The following is a 12,408-nucleotide window of genomic DNA, read 5'->3' as shown; positions in this document are numbered from 1 at the left end:
GCTATCATGCACAGAAGATGGGTCCATCGTCTAGGTACACCGATAGTATGCTGCTGCATCGGTAAAGGTAACTCGTCAATCTGTACATCCGGAAGACCACGGGTAAGGTTCTCAACCTGCCCCTGCACAGCTGTAAGAGTCTCAGTATCGCTAAGATCACGGATAATAACCCTCCGAGCAGGTTCCTCTACCGGAGCAGTAACAGGTGGTCTCGGACGAACTGCCGGACGAACAGGACCGACATCTGCAAGCATACATGAGTTCAATTAAAGTCTTGATAGAATGATGCACAAGAACATTATAAATGAAAACAATGAACAGTAATATGGTTGAAGTTCTTACCAGTAGCATCCCACTGAACACCGTCTGGCAGTACCATATCCGGATCACCCCGGAAATCCATACCAACATATGGGTACTCGGAAAAAGACATCTCTTGGCGATCGAACCACCTGAAGAAAGCAGCATTGAAAGAAATCTGGGATTGACCTGCATGTCTGGACATGTGATCGACCCATCGCTGCATACGTGGCTCGGTAGGAGAAGGCACTCCGAGATCAATGTACTGAGGTTGCATCAGAGGGATCTTCTCCAAGGCGAAGGCAGTCAGGATCGAACCAAAACCAAAGTTCTTCAGCTTCCCGTCCTTCACCTTGTTCAATTGGTTTTTCATCTGACTAAGCACTGCATCACTCCAGTTGAAGATCTTCGGTTGGAGACATTCCAAGGCGTGCTGCATATGAGACCTGTTGGCAACATGTAAAGATGCACTACCGGCCATCCTACCAAGAGTATACAGGACAGACCTGAGAGGCCTGCTAGTAACATCACGGATAACCACCTTGCCGTCTCTGCTCGGCTGGGACCCCTCCCTGCAATACTGGCGGACATAATCTCTCACGGAATCATTCCCCCGAACTGTACCTGATAAAGAAATAGGGGCACCCCGCCTTGACAAGCCAGTCAAGAAGTAAATATCTGTCACAGTCAATGGAATAGGTTTGTTCCTGATCTGAAATACTTGGTTAACAGGATCCCAAGCATCAAGCAAGTACTGTAGTAGGGAAATCTGTGCTCTCATGCTAGAGATACGGAAAAACTTCAGTAAACCACAGTCTCGTAATGCGCCCACCGTAGCAGGATCATGAATGGCAATCATATCTTCTTCTTCATGTTCTCGTTCTCGCCATGTTAGGGCCATCTTGTTCAAGAACCCCTGCAAGACAAACAAGAGAATGAATCAGCTCCTGAAATTGATGAAAAACTGGCGAAAATTTCATCAAAATCTGTGAAAAATTGTTGCTTTTATGCCCCAAAGCAGGTGCCCAGTGTACTACCTGCGTTGGGAGACAAGCTGCCTTCAAGCAGCTTGGATCCCAACGCAGTTTTCGAATGGAGGACCTGCGTTGATCAGAGGGCGCCCTGGCAAAACCCCAGAGGCTCAATAGAACAGCAAAACAGGCATAAAACAGGAAAATGAAACCATGAAAATGAAGAGCTAAGGATTAGCTCCTACCTGGTCCAAACGGCGCCGAAAATCGTCCGCAGAATCTCCCGGAATCAACTGATGAAAATCGAGGGGAAAGAGGCTCCTCCAAAGCTCCAACAAGCAAAATGCAAATGAAATGGTAAAATGAGAGGTAAAAACCCTTTTTATTTGCTTTCTTACGTAATTCAAGGTAAATATTAATGTGTTAATCTCATTTTCAAGTAAATATTACTCATTTCTAACTAGTTTGTTGCAGCAATTTGAAAATGCAGTGCTATCAATGAAAAAGAGAAGCTAATTATGGTAAAAAATCAAAAGTAAACCATATATTCGAGCAGTTTTAGCACACAGTTCATGCTCGTTAAAAAATAAACGCAAGATCCGAGCAGTTTTAGCGCATAGTTCATGCTCGTTAAAAAATAAACATAAGTTGTGAGCAATCTTCCCCTAGAGTTCAAGCTCACCCAGAAAAAATGAACCGGTAAATAACCTTGGTGAATGTAACCTTTGACAGCCATATTAAAGCCCTTGGTCGTGTTCTTGCAGTCTCACCTCCATCCGTTCATTTGGCCAATCGTTCATCTCCATATGTTTGTTTACCCATTTTGAGGAACAGCTGCGAAGAGTGATCTCACTAAGCCATCCTTGTGACACTGTCGTGATTGGAATATTCCAACTTGTACCTGGAATCTGCTGCTATCCCAGTTTATCACTCGTTCCTCAAAAGATGAGTCTTCTTTGAGCTCTTTTCACTGACTCGTAAAATATGAAAATTTTGCCGAGTTTTGGCCTTCCAGCTCGTTAAAGCGACCGGAAGAGCTATCCCTCCTCTAGATTTTAATCTTTTTGGACCTGAGGGATTATTGCACAAAAAGATCGAGCGCTTGTTTTGTTCGGCTCGTTAAAGCAATCGAAAATTCATCCCTTCTGTATTGTTTTATACTTTTTCGGACTTAAGGGATTAGATGACGAAAAAGGAATTTTGGAGTTGACTTTATGTACCTTTTCAGACTCTCTAAAAATGAAAAGGACCGAGTTATCCTTGTCGTTAGACTCGTTAAATTCATTAAATAGCGACAAACTTGTCTTTAGACGAGAACGAGTTTCCCTATCGCTAGGCTCGTTAAAACATAGCGATGGGCTTGCCCGAAGGGTAGGTTATAGAACAAGCATATGTTATCCTCCTCAAGCTTGACAAAAATAAAGAGGTACTGGTCAGCAATGACTGGGGAAAAATTGGGAGAACCTCACAGCATTAATGGTAGCAAGTCACTCTTGAACATGACACTTTGTCCTCCGTATCACATCGGGTTGGGTTGTTTCATTCACCGGTCTCATAACCATGGTCCTCGCCACACCATCCACAATTGGGGTAATGCTACCGATCCATCACATCAGTGTCGTTATATGTTCAAGAGATGTGGTTCTGCAAAGAGTCAACCGTGTCCCACCCACTGCCATACATTATCCTTCATCCACTTCATGACCGCCACCCTAAATCATACATCACAGTTTGTTTTCACCTCATCACAATCACTAGCTCCGTTCCGTGTCACTGATGTGGGATTCATTAAGGCCCTCCTTTGACGGATCGCTCCTTGTCGACATCAGCTCATTATCCAAGGAGTTGATCTAGGAACAACCCCTTCAGTACTTTGAGGCTTGCATGCCTTAATGGCAAGTTTCTCACTTCCGGCGACAGGTATACATCAATGACCTTCGACCAGAGGATTTTGCATGGTGGTCGACGCCAAGTCCTTTATTCCCACCATCTGAATTGTACTGCTGTACCTTGAGGGTCATCATCCTTATCGGTGATTCCTCTCGCGCTTGTTAACGGTTTACATCATTGGCCGGTAATCAAGTGATGTCTTTCCATGTTCGACTTCAAGAAATTCTCACATGGATCGACTTGTACATCGAGTGAAGATCGGAAGAGATTGAAGACCCCGGATCTAGTTTCATCCATCCGGGCTGCGATATATATTCAGGATATGAAGACATTTGATATGTACATCATTGCAGCAGATGATCATCCTTCTCAAAGGGTGATAATTTCAGCAGAGAATTATCAGTCTACAATCAGACGATCATCTGTTCTATGTACCAAAATGTATTTATAAAGCTGAGCATGGGAATGCCCGCCTCAGCTAGATCATGAAAATGTATGAAAAATAATGTATCGTATTGTATCTTATTACAGGACACTTCTCAGCAGATTGAATGAACTTCGGATCCTCTCAATAAAGCATTTCACCCGATAAACGACCTCATACTTTAGGGGGCATATGTTATAGACAATTTTGTGCCTTACAGCAACAAGCATGAATTGTCAATAATCCAAGGGATCCAAAGTTCCCTAAACATGATGTTCCTACCCCTAGAGGAACAAGGTCAGCAAACCAACAGCTCTCAGATCAGTTCTCCACCTGAAAACACTAAAAAACAAGCAATCCTGAAATCAAAGTAGGTGCTCCACTAGGCTTCTGCGCTGAAACACAACTGCTCCATGGTGTACCTGCGTTGCAAAGCAGGTAGAACAAAGCCCACCTGCGTTGAGCGAGTTTGGACATGTGGCACACTGAGTCATTGCTATGGAATCTTCCAAAAATGACACTTGGATCAGGGATTTCGCCTTGTGATGAGTCAGAGGCTTTGTTTCTCCAAGTGGAAGCAAGGTTCACCAAGTGGACTCAAGAACTGAAGATCAACTAAAGATTAACTGAAGAGAGAGAGGACACAAGGCAGCTACACATCAGTTGCAAGCTGACTCATCCTTTCTCAATTCATCTATATATTGAGCTCTCTCCTATGAGCTCAGGAGGCTGGAATTTTGTGCAAAGTAATGATATGCTGTTGGTTTCACTATAGAACTATTGGGTGATTGTTTGAGAGAGGTGAAGAAGAGAAATTCTTTCTGCTGGGAGGTGTTGCTGGGTTGGAGCCTTCAATGGTTGTAATACTCTCAGAACCTTTATTTCTTCATTAATAAAAGCTATTGAGGTTCTTCTATGTGCTCTTGTTTCAATGATATATTGTGATGATTGCATGTTTGGTTTACACTAATCCATGAACTAGTTATGATTGCATGCCTCTTGTAGTTTCCTTCTTTGTTATTTTTGCAGGATCTCATTGTAGCTGGGTGAGCAAAAGGACAAGGAGCTAGGAGCAAGTGGCCGAAGAGAAGAGTTTGGATTCGACATTAAGCGCAAGGCAACGGTTAGTGCATTTCTCCATTCTCTTTTGCTTTCATAAAGAAGTAAACCTTAAGTAGTTTGTTTTACAGTTGTTGCTAAGGAACTGTCACCCTTAGAGTGGGATAGGGTCATCCGAGTCGGATACTTTTCCCTACAACACAGCCCCCGAAAATAAGTATATTACATGACCATTAATATAAAATATTTTGAAGAAGATGAAGACAATTAGAACAACCGATCAAATCTAGGAGAAGTTTAAATGATTGATATTGTAGTAGAAATTGTGGTTGGTAAGAATAAACATTGAGGCTCATAAAATAAAATATAAGGATTAAAGAGTGTTTGCCAATCGTTGAAGAGAAGATTCATAAATTTAGTGAAACAAAATATTTCCTCATGATATATCAAGCAAAGGAAGCATAAAAGAGAGATTAAAAAATTTCAAGTCAAATGAAAGATAAGGTTGAGGAATATGAGAAGATAGAACCATAAATTGATAAAAAACTAAAAGCGTAAGAGAAAATATTGAAGAAGTCAACTCCATGATAACTCAACTAGAAGAAGCTAAGAGAGTAAAAGAAGTGATGACAACCAAGTAAAGGAAAAAATAATAAAATTGTTTTGATGCTTGAAGTAGAAATTGTGTCGTTAAGGAATGAAGTACACAATCTCAACAAGAACTTGAAAAATGATCAAATGTTGGATAAAATTCTAAACAGTGAAATATCATCATATGATAAGTTTTGGACATGAAAAGGTTTAGGAAATGTCACAAACTACCTCCAAAAGATTTAAAACACCAATTCAGTTGGGACCTACCAATAAAAATAGTTCTTCTAAACAATTCCTCCAACTTTACCACTATGAGAGCATGAGTATGGAAGAAAAATAATATAATAATACAATCAGGATCAAACGTTATTAATTAGGAATTCTAAATGTGAAGTTCGATCTAAATCTTATGTAAAATTTGTAAAGAGTTGTTAGAAATATGAAAAGAAGGAAATTCAAAGAAACATTATAGATCCAAAAACATTCATAGAGGCAATGGATCTAATGGTATTCCCTGAGAAGAAGAGAAGACCTCCTTCGAGCAAGAAGGGGATGCATAATGGGATTTTTAAAGCACAATGTAGATCATGAAAAATGGTTGATTGACTCAAGTGACCCCTTTCAGATGACCCCCATAGTAAGTGGTTTTACGAATATTAAAGGGATGTTGGAGGTGAGGATTCCTAAGGAGATGGCTTGATATCCAAGATAAAAATAAGGTTAAAAGATAAAATGTTGCGCAAGGATGGAAGGGTTCAAAAAATTGTTGGTGTTCTACACATTCTAAGGGTGACTAGAGCACTCAATCATTTATAGAAACAAGATCAATGATGCAAGTGTAACTCCTATGTTTGAAAATGAAACCTATACGATAGTTCGAGGAGCAATGGTATTCTTTATGGGATTTTAGAATAGAACTTTATACAGGATGTTGGGATGCACTATCATCCATGGGTGTAATAGTTCAATTGTTCTCAACTATGGAGATTAAGAAGTAAAAATCGATGTTGTCTTGAGAGAAAAAATGAATATGTTTGATAAAACACTAGGTCATATTGGAGAGAAATTCCGTCAAGAACTATGCAGTAAAGGAATGGTTACAAGTGTTGTAGCTAAAAATTTCCCCTTTCCAAAATGCTTGCGGTTCCAAAATATTCACTTATCTCCACATTAATTCATTGATTTAAGGGATTTTATGTATTCACAAGCATTATTATTACATTTTCTCCCTATAGCTTAATTAGAAATATTATCACTATCTCCTCATTGAAACAAAATTGTATCTCTTCTACTTAACCCATTAATTTTGACCTCTTATGACCCATTATATAGACATTAGTAACTTTTACTTAAATCAATGTGTTACACATTTATGTTGGCATCGTTATATACATCACATTACAATATCTATATTTTACTATGAACATTAAAATTATACCCTTCATCATTTCAAATCTTGCCATTTCCCATATGCGGAAAACAAATTTTTTTGAGACTACCTTATCGAAATTTTTCATTTGAGCGTTTATATTTTGATACCCTTATATTTTTCATAAATCCCGCAGTAAATTTTATTTAATGATTAAAAATTCATAATATATAACACTAAACCATTGCTATAGGTATTTTTATAATGTACCCAATTTGGTATACCTTGTTATGATATTATCATTATCATAATTAATACACACATAGTAACTTGTAACATTTTTCTTAACCAATTACAAAATTCTTACCTTAAAAGCACAGTATTAAAGCCTTCCATTTTTGTTTTATATGCTTTGTAATTTTATATAAACATTTATACACCATTTAGAGTCTCACAAAATTATTCGATGATCTACTCCATAAATTATAATAGATCATCCATCATGGTCATGATACCTTTCCCTTATAATATATTGTCTTGATGGCTTATATTCTTGCACATTGAAATACAAATCCTTTTCATAAAATGAATATTTACAAATAACATAACAAAAACTTTCAAAATGGAATGTTGTTGGGTGACAAATATGATTGATCACGACTCCTATAACACTATCTAAAACATCAATATCTATTTCAACTAATTCAATAAATCAAACAAGATCAATAGCTCACATGAATCCTAGTCCATGCCTTTAACACTAATTAATTAATTAAGGTAGTGTCAGGTCGGGTGTTTGATCATTAGTGTGGCATCCTCATTTAATCCTTATTAGAGAATCCTTTCTACAATCGCAGTATGTCATTATTCCCGCTTGCATAAACACACAAGGAAAGCCACTTCCACACATGTCTCTCTACCATTTTACAACTTCCTCCACAAAACTAGTCATTTTGAAATTCATTCGTTATTAACAACTAAAATGTTTGGCTCTCATTCATAATTATTAATTTTTTTAATGAAGAAGTCTAATATTTTCTTCAAATAGGAAATGGTCAAGATAATACCTACTTAAAAAAAAATAAAGTTATGCATTACTAAATTAATAATAATTTGGGATACAATGCAGAAGAATATCATTATCAAGGAAGTGAAGAAGAAGACCATTGTGCGTAGGTCCACAAAATGATCCATCCTCTTCATTTATATCCTTATCATTGTTTGCATGCTTCCACACTAAAGACTCAACAATCTAGTTTTTTTTTTTTTTGGAACAAGTGTGGAGGTACAGAGTTTCCTTTCAACTCTCACTCCATAGAAAACACTACCAAAAAAAACAACCAAAATTAATTACCAAAGAAACATAAAACTAAAGGTGATCACGATGAAGAAGAGAAGAACACTTTTCCCCATGATCTTACACAAATTTTCTGGCTGGAAGCTTTGGCTCTCTAGCTACTGCTAACCATTTTAATTATTATTATATATCTCGACTAAGAGAACTAATATTTTCTTAATATAGGAAAAGGCCAAGATAACACCTCATTAAAAATGAATAAAACTAAATTCATGCATTACTAAACTAATAGTCATTCATGATAAAAATGTATAATAAGTTGGAGGTGCAGATAAATTCAAAGCATCTGCACTTCTCTGCACCTCCACATAATGAGCCATCTTGATGCCAGCCTAAGCCAACAATACCCACATTCTGAAAATAAAAATTGCATGTCACTGGTCCCAGGCCTTAATCACCTAGCCAATGGTGAAAACCTTCACAAATAAGGTTTAGGGCTTCTTAATTAAACTTCATTGCGGAAACATTTTTTTGACTACACATAGTCTAACCCCTTAATTAACCCTTGAGCGAAACATTATTCAATGTTCATAAACTTTGGTTAATTCTTATACCTTAGAACTTAACCCTCTGGTTGATTTCACTATCCACTCGTCTTAGTCATACCATGGTTAGACTTTGGTTGAACCTGATTTAACCCAAAATGCCTTTAACTCTGTTATTTCTATTACAACTCATGTATAATAGAAATATTACATAAACTACATTTAACCTTACCTTTTCACTTTTCCTTGGCCTTTGCACATTTATCGATGCTATCTCCTCGCGTTCAACCTCTATCGTTGATTCCACTCCACCAAATCATTGATTGTCGCAATGTATCACAAATTAACCCATTCATCTTCCGGAACTCAAATCACTTAAGACGAGTTGATAAACTTCTCATGTCTTCTCAGGCCCAAGATTGATTGGCCTTAATCTTCGCCATTGATCTCATCTTTCAATCTGACGGTTGATAGCACACTCGATCAACAGAACTAACCATCAATCCTCCATCCTTTGATCAAAACACACTTGATATAATAGTCAATAGCGATATCGGATAATCCACTTGCACGATTTTTACCCACCCTTACGGGGCTAATAACGAATATAAATCCTTGACCTATAAGTGTTCGGTACATTTTTGAAATTAAAGTTCGATCACTTTATGACGCAATATCTATTGGATATAAAAGGCCATTAGATCTACGGTTTGCGGGACTTCAACTAGCACACAGATTAAAACGGCCTTAACCCCCACAGTTGACTGTGATCTAAGAGGTTGAATATGAGATCGATGGCTAGGAGCGACTGTGGGACTTCAGCCACGATCAAGAAAATCTGTACTCTTCTATTCCTCGTAGTCGTCGATCACCGTTGATCTATCAGATATGTCGATCTGATGATCCAGATCTATTCCTCCGCACAATATTCCACTCACTCTGAAATCCACTTAATCAGAATTTCACTTCATCATGGTTCCACTCTTCCACCAAACTTGGTGCCTCCACTAAATTTCCTTATGACCTCCAGATCGACTTGTTACCAAGTTCAACTTTGCCAACTCCTTTCTCTGCTTAGAAACAATGTGTCGAGACTTTTCTGATTTCTTTACTCTGCCTTAAAACTATACCTGATTATCCGACATTTGATAGTGCATGTAGATCTTTGAATCCACTCCACTTTTAGTTTTCAAACTCATTCCAATGGGATCACACCGATCTCGAATAGCACTTCCTATAGAATCAAGTTCACATTACTTGTTGAACCAAACCCAATAAACTCTTAATTGATTCTCCACCATTAGCATTGTTGCATACACATCCATTTATATGTCAAAACTATCACATCCACTATTACAGAATCATATTCAAGCATAGTCGCAAGCGTTGTGATGTATACACACAATCATTATGATAATTCCTCCTTATTCATAAATACACGGACAAAGTCTTTAGATAACCATACATACAAACAGATCATATACAGACCCTCAACCAATATTAACTCATAAGATATGAAACTTCTATCTGCTAATTAAAATTTGTATATACATAAACTCAATGGGCTGATTTACATTGAGTTAGCCTTTCTCATTTCAACTCTCATAGGCTCACAATCCAACCCTCCTATCTACCAACTCTCTCTTTCTTTTAAGCCTTCGAGGCTTATAATTTATACACAAAAGGATTCTGTTAACCAATTTTGGTTCAGAGCCTGAATAATTTCACATGAACCCTAAATATCCTAATTTAATCCCTAAAATCATGAAACTAATTCCTAGTTCCTCTAACTCACACACTATCCTTGAAATCTCTCTTAATGCGAATATTTTATTATAATATCCTCACTATTATATAACCCTCATAAAAACACAGCAAAATAAATAATCAATCTCTATATGGAATCAGGTCCCTTGAAACACAAGACCCTGTGCTTACTATAGTGCAATGGTTTTTCCGAGAAGGATGATCCTACATTAGACTCCCCAAGTAAGAAAATTTATGACCTCTTGGCCATAAGTCTGGATAATTGATTCCTCCTGGATCCTAAACTTTATTTTGTAACTTATCTTTGCTTGTCAGTTGTTCTATTGCTACTGTTGTCTGCTGTTGTTCTACAGGTCTCCATACCTTATGCTGCCTTGCTCCACTTGTCATGCTTTCATAGTCTGCTGCTATCTTCCTCTTGTCGTTACTTCTTTTCTTTATTGATGTTGTCTTCTTCCAGGCAATTTCATCATTAATATTCTTACCAACCCAATTTCCTTGTCTAGTATATCCTCTATCTGTTGATTGCCTTCAACTCTTAATTGCTGAATTTTCATTTCTACTACCACCCTTACATCCTTACCCTCTTGTTCACTATTGTCTTGCACCATTTCAACTGCTGCCATATTGTCTTTCATGACAATTTTTTGCTTCTTTTTACTATACCTGTCAACTTCTTCTTGACTATCATTTATGACAATTTCTTTGTCATCCTCCATTAGCAATTTACTCTGGATATTTATCCTCTATTGTTCTAGCTTCCTCCTTTGAAGATCTAACTCTCTATATAACTCAATGATTTTACTTGGAGTAAAATTTGGAAATTTTACACAATCTCTCATTTCTTCATTTGCTACTGACAGATCGTCAGATGGTCCTTCTTCCTCAGCTAAATCTTCCTTAACATCTTTCAGTAGGTGTTCGTTCTCTTATTCTTTCATTTGGTTGTCCACCCGTGCTAAATATGTTCTAGTTTCTGCAACAAAATCTACATTCATAAGACAATTATCAAAATAAAAAATATAAGTCCGTTGTGCCTCTTCTTCCCCTAGAAACCTTTCAGTATGTTGCTCTGATCTTTCCTTTAACTCCGATGTCATCAAATTAGTATGTTGATTCAAACTCAAAGAATTATTGAGACTGTTAGCAAGTCTCTTTTCCACACCATCTGTTTTAATGATGCCTCTCCGCACATGTTGACTATAGTGAATTGTTTCTTCTCCAATATCATTGTCATACTCTGCTTCAAAACTTTCATCTTCTGGAGGGTGTTCTTCCATGTTTTTGACAGCTTTAAAAGATTGCCTATCTTCTTTCAAACCTGCAACCTTACATAAATTATCAATTTTAAAAACACAAGACCTTATGGTATCATTTGATGCTTCAACGATCAAGTCTTCTAGCTGCTCTAAATCATTCATATGATTCAACTCCTCTGTCTCTTCATTACTTTCAAAAAGTAATGGTCCATGTTCTGGTTCACGTACCAAATATTCAACACCTTCTCCAACATTTCCCTTTTGTTGTAGCTCAACTCCTTTGAGCTTCTTTGTATTCAATTTGAAATCTATAATTTGTTCAAGCTCCCTGAACTCCCTTATTAACTGCATATTTTCTTGTTAATTCCTCTTCTCTTGTAGCCTCTACCACTTTACCTTCTTTCTCATGACATAACCATATTTCTGGTCCTTCTCATTTCTCTGCAACATCTCCATTAATACTTCAAGATGAACTACTATCTCAACAATTTCTTTATCATATTTTTCGTCAGTCATTCTCATGTCATTTTCCTTGGAATATTTTTTCTTTTGTCCTCTGTTGTGGTCTCTTTCAGAACCTCTACTATGACTGTCACTAGTCATCATCCTTTCCATCTCTATGAGTTCCTCACTCACTTCATTATGAGTTACGCAAGCCTCTGCAAAAGCAAGCCTTCCCTGCTACCACTTACCTCACCAAGCTCTCCAATGGACTTGGTCTTTTGGTAAGAACCGGTCCTCTATTTGGAACCTCCTTGAGCATTTATCTCTGCTACTCCTAAGCTTCAAATCATCTGCACTTTAAGAACACAATTATCCTTTTTCCCAATCTTTAGCTGGAACATTTACGTTCTGCCACATTCGCTTTCTTTTAGAAACTTTTACCAATTTCCTTCATCTCTACTAACATATTTCCTCTTGGCCAGCATTCTA

This window comes from Pinus tabuliformis, chromosome 1_2 (assembly GCF_031772625.1).
Source record: "Pinus tabuliformis cultivar Carrire ecotype Pingquan chromosome 1_2, CPIR1, whole genome shotgun sequence".
Taxonomy (NCBI): domain Eukaryota; kingdom Viridiplantae; phylum Streptophyta; class Pinopsida; order Pinales; family Pinaceae; genus Pinus; species Pinus tabuliformis.
The sequence above is the reverse complement of the archived record's forward strand: the minus strand, read 5'-3'. Positions refer to the sequence as shown.